The following is a 10,040-nucleotide window of genomic DNA, read 5'->3' on the forward strand; positions in this document are numbered from 1 at the left end:
TGCAGGAAAGTGAGCCCCAACCTAGTGGTTGCAGGACTAGGGGAAATATAGGCTCTATAGAGGAAGCTGGAGGTTCCTGCTGCCTTAGGGTTTAAGAAGGCAATAGATAGTTATTGCTATAATGAAATTATTTGGTAATTGGGTTAACTTTGAAAGCCCCTATGTTAGAATTTGCTGTATCATACGCAACATCACCGTAATTTATGTCCTTTACGTTATTTGTATATTACTGTGGCTTACAGAGTAATGCCACTGGTTGTTTCTGTTCTCCCTGGTCTAAGCTTTTAAGAGTCAACATTTCAAAGACTCAGCCTATGGTATGTGCATTAAAAAGTTTGAGACATTCAATCAATTTTCCCCTCTCATATTAATTAAATAGTGATTTATATGACAAGTTAATAGGAGTGTACATAAACATCATTCCTACCACCAAAAGACTGTCTCCCATCACATCCTCTCCCCCACCCAGTTAAGCCTATCATCCACCCTCATCCTCAACCCAGAGATGCTTACTTTGGTGCCCTACTCCAAGCTTAGTCAAATCCTGCTTTGAGTTTCCCTTTCTATTCTTTCTCAACTTCTGTTGATGAGTGGGATCATTCCATACTAATCTTTGTCTTTCTGACTTAACTCACTTAACATAATTCCTTCTAGCTTCATCCAAGATGGGGCAGAGATAGTGGGTTCATTGTTCTTAAAAGCTGCATACTATTCCATTGTGTATATATACCAAAACTTTCTCAGCCACTCATCTGTTGTTGGACATGTGGGTTGCTTCCAGGTTTTAGCTATTACAAATTGTGCCACTATAAGCATAGGTGTACACATTTCTTTTTTTTTAAATAATTTATTTCTTTATTGGAGAATTAATGTTTTACATTCAACAGTAAATACAATAGTTTGTACATGCATAACATTCCCCAGATTCCCATTTGACAATACAACCCCCACTATGTCATTCATCATCTTTCATGGACCTGTATTCTCCCCACCCACCCACCCACCCCAGAGTCTTTTACTTTGGTGTAATACTCCAATTCCATTTCAGGTTCGACTTGTGTTTTCTTTTCTAATCTTGTTTTTCAACTTCGGCCTGAGAGTAAGATCATCCCATATTCATCCTTCAGTTTCTGACTTATTTCACTCAACATGATTTTTTCAAGGTCCATCCAAGGTGTACACATTTCTTTTTGATTGGGTATTGTGGAGTCCTTGGGGTATATCACTAGGAGAGGAATTACTGGGTCATATGGAAGGTGCATGTCTAGCCTAGTGTGACTTCTACAAACTGCTATCCACAGAGGTTGGATTAATTTACATTCTCACCAGCTGTGTGAAAGTGTTCCTTTGTCCCCCACAGCCTCTCCAATATTTGTTGCTGCTGTCGTTTTTGATGTATGTCATTCTTACATGGGTAAGGTGGTATCTCAGTGTTGTCTTTATTTGCATTTCTCTGACAATTATTGACCTGGAACAATTTTTCATGTGTTTGTTAGCCTTTTTTTTAAATCTCTTTTGTAATGAATATTCTGTTCATATCCTCTGCCCATTTTTGGATAGGATCATTTGCTTTTTTGTTGCTAAGTTTGCTGAGTTCTTTGTATATTTTGATGACTAGTCTCTTGTCTGATGTATGACATGTGAAGATCTTCTCCCATTCTGTGAGGGGTCTCTTTGTTTGTGTGATGGTTTCTTTGGTTGTGCAGAAGCTCTTCAATTTGATGTCTTTATATTTTTTAAATAATATTTTCACTAATATTGCTTCTGTTTTCTTCCATTGATCATTTAATTTCAATGAACATTGTTAGTATCATAGCTTTGAAATTTTCCGCTTAACAATTTTTATGGGAGTTGGGCAGTAGCACAGTGTTGGGGCTCTGTGTAAGCTTGACAGAACTTAGGGAGAACTCCCCCCATCCTTGGATGGAGGTCTGAGACGATACCCTCTTGTTAGTCTCTCTCAACTGAGGTGAGCAAAGGAGAGAAACCGTCTCTCAGACTAAGTTCTTCCCTTCTTGACTCTCAAGCCCACAGAAACCTCAATACCCCTTTCCATTAACTGCTGGCCACATGGCCATCTACTTTAAGATTCATTTACTCAGAGTTCACCTCACCTTCTGATCACAGAGAACACACCTTATCACACACTCCATCATACACCTCAGACCCCAGACAAGAGAAATTCCAAACTATATGGCCTTTTGATAGCCATCTTCTCTCTGTCTCACCCTATTGGTTTAACCCCTATGCTTCTCTCAAATACCTTTGGATAATTAAGTTGCTTGTGTCATGGAGAATAACTGTCTTGTATCTCATCAATTCCTGTCATACCAGCCCCCTACCATAGGGGCAAGCTGACCTTTAAGAAACCTATAGTTTCTGACATGTTTGAAATATGTTCTTTCTTTGGTTTTCTATTTAAACTCTTGCCCACCTGCTAATAAATGAAATTTTGAGAACACATCATTTTCTCCCCGGTGTCTCTGCTTCGTTTCGTCCCTTGAGTGAGCGAGAGAGAACTGGTCGATTGCCATCCTGCTGGTGTCACCCCGCCAGAAAGCCGACAGCGCAGTATGTTGCAAAGCTCAAGGACCAGTGTGAGGATCCAGGTTTGAGCCCCCGGCTCCCCACCTACAGGGGAGTCACTTCACAGGTGGTGAAGCAGGTTTGCAGGTGTCTTTCTCTCCTCTTCTGTGTCTTCCCCTCCTCTCTTCATTTCTCTCTGTTCTAACAATGATGACATCAATAACAACAACATAAATAGCTACCACAATAATAAAAACAACAAGGACAACAAAAAGGAAATAAAATATTTAAAAAATTATTTGTGGTTACTAGTACATTACAATATTCCTAGATTACAATATATAGTTGGTATAGATCTACAAAAGAAACAAAAACAACCTAATAAATGTGGACCAAAGAACTAAACAATTTTCTAAAAGAAGAGATAGATAGATAGACATGGCCCCCAGACAAATGAAAAAAATGTGGATAGCATAATAGTTATGCAAAGAGACTCTCATGCCTGCCTGAGGCTCCAAATTCCCAGGTTCAATCCCCTGCACTACCATAACCAGAGCTGAGCATTGCTCTGGGGAAAAAAAAAAAAAGGAACTAGAGCTGAGCAGTAAGTTCTCTGGTAAAAAAAAAAAAAAACAGATGAATAAATGCTTCACTTCACTTATTAGATGAGACCAGGAATGCTCATGGTGGTATGGATATAAACTACTTCACTTATCATTAGGGAAATACAAATTAAAAAGTATATTTTGAAATCTTATTTAAAAAATGTATATATCTCTGTTGAATTTGGGAATTTCTTCAAGCTTCTACCTTTGTCCATCAATATGAGTGATTACCTTCCTTTTCCCATTATGTCTGATGTTACATAAGGACAAGACAAGGGGTATGTGTTTGAATATTCTTGGGCAGTGATCAGGAGTTCATGGTCACAGTTGTCTGGCTAAGGTCAAATCATCATGGATAGCAATCAAAGACTTTGGTTCTAGTTGTTCCACAGGCTGGTGGAGGGAAGGACCTGGCAAGGTCTTACAAGTTATCAAGAGAACACTATTCCCAGAGCCTACCACAGGGCCTGTAACTATGAAGACTGAGTTCCAATATGACTGAGTCCATCAGGGATATGAAGATTGCCAGGAATGCTACTGTACCGTACAACCTGGCTTATTGCTTATAATCCCCTATTTTGTGTGTGTGTATGTGTTTTTTTGTTTTGTTTTGTTTTGTTTTGTTTTGTTGTTGTTGTTTGGTTTTTTGCCTTCAGGGATATTGCTGGGGCTTAGTGCCTGCATCACACATCCACTTCTGGAGGCTATTTTTTCCCCCTTTTGTTGCCCTTGTTGTTTATCATTGCTGTTTTATTGTTGTTGTTATTGCTGTCGTTGGATGGGACAGGGAGAAATTGAGAGAGGATGGGAAGTCAGAGATGGGGAGAGAAAGATAGATACCTGCAGACCTGCTTCACTACTTGTGAAGCAACCCCACTGTGGAGAGCCTGAGGCTTGAACCGGGATCCTTACACAGGTCCTTGGGCTTTGCACCATAACCTGCTATGCTACTGCCCAACCCCCTCCTATTGTGGTATTTTAAACATCTAACTAATAAGCTTGGGGTTCCATGATTTTGGTTCAACTTGACTCCCATTTGCTAAGTTATAGTCCATAGTTTAGCAAGCTCTTTTCACCATGGTACCATATCATATGGAGCAGAGATTTGTTTTTTCCCCTAGAGGGAAGAGTTCTTTGTTACAGTTACCTGAGTCTGACTTTTCTTCTCTTGCTGTGAAAGCTTGTTTGACATTAGATCTGTTTCGATGTTGGCATTTCCACCGATTGTGTGACTTTGCTGCTGAGGGTAAAGAAAAGCATAGATCCTCTTACTTTGCCATCTTGATCCTGCCTCTTCAAATGTAACATGTTTAAATAATAGAAACTTCAAATCAGCTAAAAGGTTAAATATTGACAACCTTTGCAGATGTAAACAGTACACAATTTAAAAGAACCAAATGAGAGGTAAGTTGTTATGTATTTGGCTTTACAAATACAACTGATGACAGGTATAACCTTAAAATCACAGAAAAAAATGTTTCACTCACAGGAAAGCTGAAATGAATCACTGGAGTAATGCAGGCCAAAGGTTATGGTTGCATTCTAGCTCTGAACCAACATGCTTGGGTAGGATCTTCTCCTTACCTACTCTGCCACCAAGAGAGAGAAATGTTAACTGAAAACAGAATGACTTATTCTAGGTGAATTTAGTAAAGAATCAAACTGAGGGCTCAACAAAGACTTGAACCTGGAGACAAACCTCAGATACACTGAGTGATTTACTTTGAATTCTGCATCCTAGAGTAGAGTATGTTGGTTTATTTATTTATTTTTGCCACCAGGGTTATCTCTGAGTTTTGGAGCTTTTATTATGAATCTACCACTGCCAGTGGGCATTTTTTATTTTTCTTTACAAAGGGGCAATAATTGAGAGGGAGGAAGAAGATAGGAGGAGTGAAAGAAAGAGAGACACCTGTAGTACTGCTTTACTGCTCTCAAAGCTTTCCCTCTGCAGGTAGGAATCAGGGGCTTGAACCCAGGTCCTTACACACAGTAATCTGTGTGTTCTACTGGGTACCTGACTCCAAGTTAGTTTACAAATTATATGGGGCTTGAACCCTAACAACATAGGAGAATTCTAATGACACTGGGAAAAGCTTCTCTGCTAAGGTAGAGTCTCTCCCTCCCTCTTTGTCTACTTGAATGAAAATAACACCCAGAAGGTGAAATCACATAAGAACAAGGCCCCAGCTCCCACCCCCAAACTGAAAACAACAACAACAACAAAATATTCTTAACAGTGAATGCTAGAAAGCATGTTTCTTGATTCAATGCTATCCATACATTGAGGCAAACAAGTATAGTCATTTATTTTTCTCAATCTGCTGTTTATCCTTTTCTTCTTGGAATTGGGGATTTGAACAACACAAGACTCTTGCTTTACTTCAGATTTCTAGATGAGAAACCTTATGTCTCAGATCATTCCACACTTGCTTTTTTCATGGAGAAGCAGATTTCTGGTACACAGAATCAGACCAGCTGCATTAGGAAGATGGTGGATGTTAATTAGTTTGCTGGTACAGGTTTTTTTTTTTAAGTTTTATTCTTTTTCTGAAATATTTATTTTATGCTAGAAAGACCAGAACACCACTCAGGTGTTCATGCATTCAAATCCTGAACTTTGTCCACTGGGATATCGCCCTGGTTATAAGTTTTAATGATCCCTTACTTCTTTGCTGTAAACTAGACACAATAAGAGCAACCTTTACTGGGTTTATTAAGAGAATCAGTGATTTAAATTATGTGCAGTTAAAAAAATGCCCAGGACATCATAAATGCCCAATAAACATGATCTAACACTCCTGTTTTTCATGAGAGGTGATAGAAATGTGGCCTATTACCAAAAAAAATGACAAAAACTGGTACAGATTCATGAAAAGCTACCTTTATTGTTGAATAAATATGCTTTATAATGAATTAAAAGTGATATTAAACTAAAATATCCAGTCATAAAGATAGACTGTAGTTTATGAAAATTAAGAAAATAGCTTTAGAAAGCTATCAGAAAGAACTGATGCATATTTTTAGAGATATGTTCTGATAAAAAAAGTTAGTTCAAGAAAATTTTTGGCCTGGGAAATACTTAGCTGGTATAGTCTAGGGTTTGCTTGCTGGTTATATCAGTTCCAACTGTCCAAATATGCTGGAGTGATGTTCTCACTCTCTCTCTCTCTCTCTTTCTTTTTCTGTGTGTGTGTGTCTCAGATAAAATAAATAAAGCAAATTCTAAAAAAATAAAATAGTTCCACAAAAGTGGGAGTTTTTATTTTATTTTATTTTTTTAATACATGGTTAGTGGGAGCTATTGGTCCTCTAATCTATAATCTAAGGACCTTTTCATGATGCTAATGCTAAAACATTCCTACTACAGTCAACTATATATCTCTACCTATGGACTTCTTGTAGGAGACAACTTAAGCCTTTGATATTAAAACCTTGGGAATAGCCCCTAAGTGATAACATAGAAATGCAGAGTGACGAGGAAGACTGGTCTTGAAATGAGTGCTGCCGGGCTAGCAACGCGCGAGAGATGACCCAGGAACCAAGCTGGTGATGGTGAGGCATTACAAAATCTTTATTCTTCCATGCACCGAAGCTGTTCGAGGCCAGACAATGGAAGTGGCAAGTCAAAAACGAAGTGGCTTGACAATACCATACATGGTTAGGAAAGGGGCAGAGAAAGGCAAAAGGGACTGGGAAAGGTAGGAATTTCCTTAGCAACTGTTGAGGGGGGTTTAACTGGTAGGATTAATAATACCTTGCAGGCAGGGAGAGTCTTGAGGGTAGAAAAAGAATATATCAAATGAGCAGAATGGGTGGGGAAATAGGGAGGAGATCTTAAGTCATTTGTTAGACAAAGTAGAACATTGATATGTAGATAATAAGAGAGCAGGACATTATATTAAGGAATGCAGGGTGAAGCAGGGGAGCTGGCTTAATGTTTTAAAGAATGACGAGCCCCTGGAGGCAGAAAACTGCAGGGTCTCTGGAGACAGGGAATAAGGTAACAGGGAGGCAGAAACTGAGGTCCATACCTCTCCAAAGCTCAACCTCAGAAAGAGAGAGTCTGACAGGGAGAGATTCATTTCCTCAGTTCCCCATTTTTCAATGGGAAAAACCTCACCACACGCAATCTGGTTCTCACAGTATTCCCAGCAGAGTGCAGCCAGTTCCTAGCTATGATCATGGAATCTGAGTTCAGACTGACAGGAATGCAGAGGTTATATGGGCTCCTGTGCTAAATATGAATAGACACGGGCCCTAGGTCAGATTGATGGGGTTTATAAGCAAAGGTATTTATATACTTTTTTCCATATTTGGGAGCTACTTTCTGCCTGACCCAGCTTTCTAATCCTATTTCCAGCTCTTTACGCCAGTCCTTGTGTTTTGTGCCATGTTTGCTTAACCCTCTGTGCTACCGCTGACTCCCCTATTTTCAGTTCTAATACAACCTTCCCAGACAATATTTTAAGTCCACCTGTGTGTTAGCAATCAAGTTCAATTACTAAAGGCAAAATTACTGAAGTCATAGGTCCCTTGAAATATACCCAAAATAGACTTCATAGTTTCTTCCAACATGAAGACCCTTAGTTAAGTCTGCTCTAGTTTTATGTTTAGGTTTCTGATTATTAAAAAAAAAAAAGTTCTACTTTATATCTTACTGCTTTTCAGCCACCAAATTGCAGATGCTACCAGGACACCAACCTGACTTCCCTGGGCAGACAAACACACTAAATATGTCCCAGAACCTCACCTCTCCAGACCCCCACCCCACTAGAGAAAGATAGAAACAGCCTGGGGATATGAATTGGCATGCCAAAGTTCATGTCCAGCAGAGAAGCAATTATAGAAGCCAGACCTTCCACCCTCAACACCCCATAAAGATCTTTGGTGCACACTCCCAGAGCGATAAATAATAGGGAAATTTCGAATAGAGGGGATGAGATAGGGAACTCTGGTGGTGGGAGTTGTATGGCATTGTGCCCTTTTTATCCCACAATCCTGTTGATCCTTATTAAAATCACTAATAAAAAATGCAGAGTTGAGGTAATCCAGGCTTCTCTCCTCTGGGATAGAAGTACTTAAGAGTACTTCCACATTCTGTCCCTAGGTAATCATCTTTACATTAGCATGCTAATGGGAGCATCATCATTCTCTTTTCCATCTCACTTTTTCCTGCCCTATTTTCTCCTCTAGACATTCCCTTCTCAAATAAATAACTTACATATGAATACTTATCTCAGTATCTGTTGCTGGCAAGATTAAACAAATAAAAAAATTTAAAGATCTAAAGAATTCTTGTAAAATGATGTATAAATGTCTCAGGGACTATGTGTGCATAAGGGTGTCTTGACAAGTGATGAAACAGTGATGCAAGTGACTCTCTCTTTCCCTTTCTACCTCCCCATTGTCTCTCAATTTGTCTCTGTCTATATCAACAAAAATGAAAGAGAGATAAAGAAGAAAAACAGGCTGCTAGGAGCTGTGGATTCACTGTAGTCAACTAGCCATAGTGATAACTCTGGTGGTAGTAAACATAAATAAGTAAATATCTACATATTGATAGTGTTCTCTCAGAGACAGGAAGATAACCTAAGAGACAGAAAAATTATCTTTAACTACAATATCCTATCTACAAATGTATGTCTCTGCATAATTTCTAGTGGGGTTAGGTGTGACTCTGAAGCAAAAGGAAATAAGAGACCCAGATGGAACCTAAAATATTGAATTCTCCAACAGCTACCCAGTGCAGGTCAGAATGTAGAATGAATTCAAAGAAAAGATAGCCAATTATTACATTGTAACTTACTTCAAGTCTTCAGCTCTAAGCACTTGGCTCTTGTAAACTGAAACACTTTAAGAAGAAAATACTCTTTTTTCCCCTTTTATCTTTTTTTCCCCCCCCATAAGAATGACATAGTTTTGAATAGTTAAGGACACTCATTTAAGCTGTGTTTGCTAGGAGTGATGATTTATACGAGAAGGAAACATTATCTCCAGGTTTGTCATGTGAGCAGCAGACCTCTACATTTTGTTACTATATTGAGTTCCAAAACACTAGTTTGAGGTATAGAAGCAAAAAAGCAGGCAGGCTGATCTTGGTTTAGGAATATTTAAAGCTAACTAGCATAAAAGAAAATGACAACAGCAGTAACAATAAACAAACAAACAAAAAAGACCCCTCCATATCATCAGACAAACTTATGGGGTTCTACTTTGGCAATTCCCTTAGCTAATGAGAAGGTATTATACTTCCCATTGTGCACAGAGGGTCTTTTGAGGAGGAAGCATGCCTGGCCAAGGGAGGAATCAGGGGATTTGAGTATTCTTGGAATTCCCATCTTACAATGCCCTACATAAGCTCACCCTCTCATTTGCTGGAAACTTAAGGGAAAGAGTGACTTCATTTGTATAGACTAGACAAAGTTTTAAGGGAGTCTCAGCTAAAAATAGACTTTATTTACTCCTGCTTTTTTATCCACATCCAAATCTTGGCCACTAATAGACCACTCAGATCAGAAGAAGCAAAGGAAAATAAACCTACCAAAAATTACACCAAGAGAGCATTTTACTCTAAAGTTGAGAGTATAATAGGTATCAGCTGGAATGGGCTGCTACTGTCTTCTCAAAAAGAAGTCTTTGTTATTCATCTCAAGTACCTACTGAACACCAGAAATTTCAGTGGAAACTATAAGATAAAGTACTTGCCCTTATGAAAGCTATCCTAAATGAACTGTGTGGTGCTATTTTCATAAAGATTCCAGACAGAACAGAAATTGAAATTTCTACTCCAGCATGTTGTTTCAAGTATTAAGGGTTACTTTTAAGCAGTTTCCACAGTTACAAATGAATACAGAGATTTATCTTATTCATAGGACAAAGAGAAAGGAAGAAAACTGTTCTAGCCTT

Source organism: Erinaceus europaeus, chromosome 2 (assembly GCF_950295315.1).
Source record: "Erinaceus europaeus chromosome 2, mEriEur2.1, whole genome shotgun sequence".
NCBI classification, from domain to species: Eukaryota; Metazoa; Chordata; class Mammalia; order Eulipotyphla; family Erinaceidae; genus Erinaceus; species Erinaceus europaeus.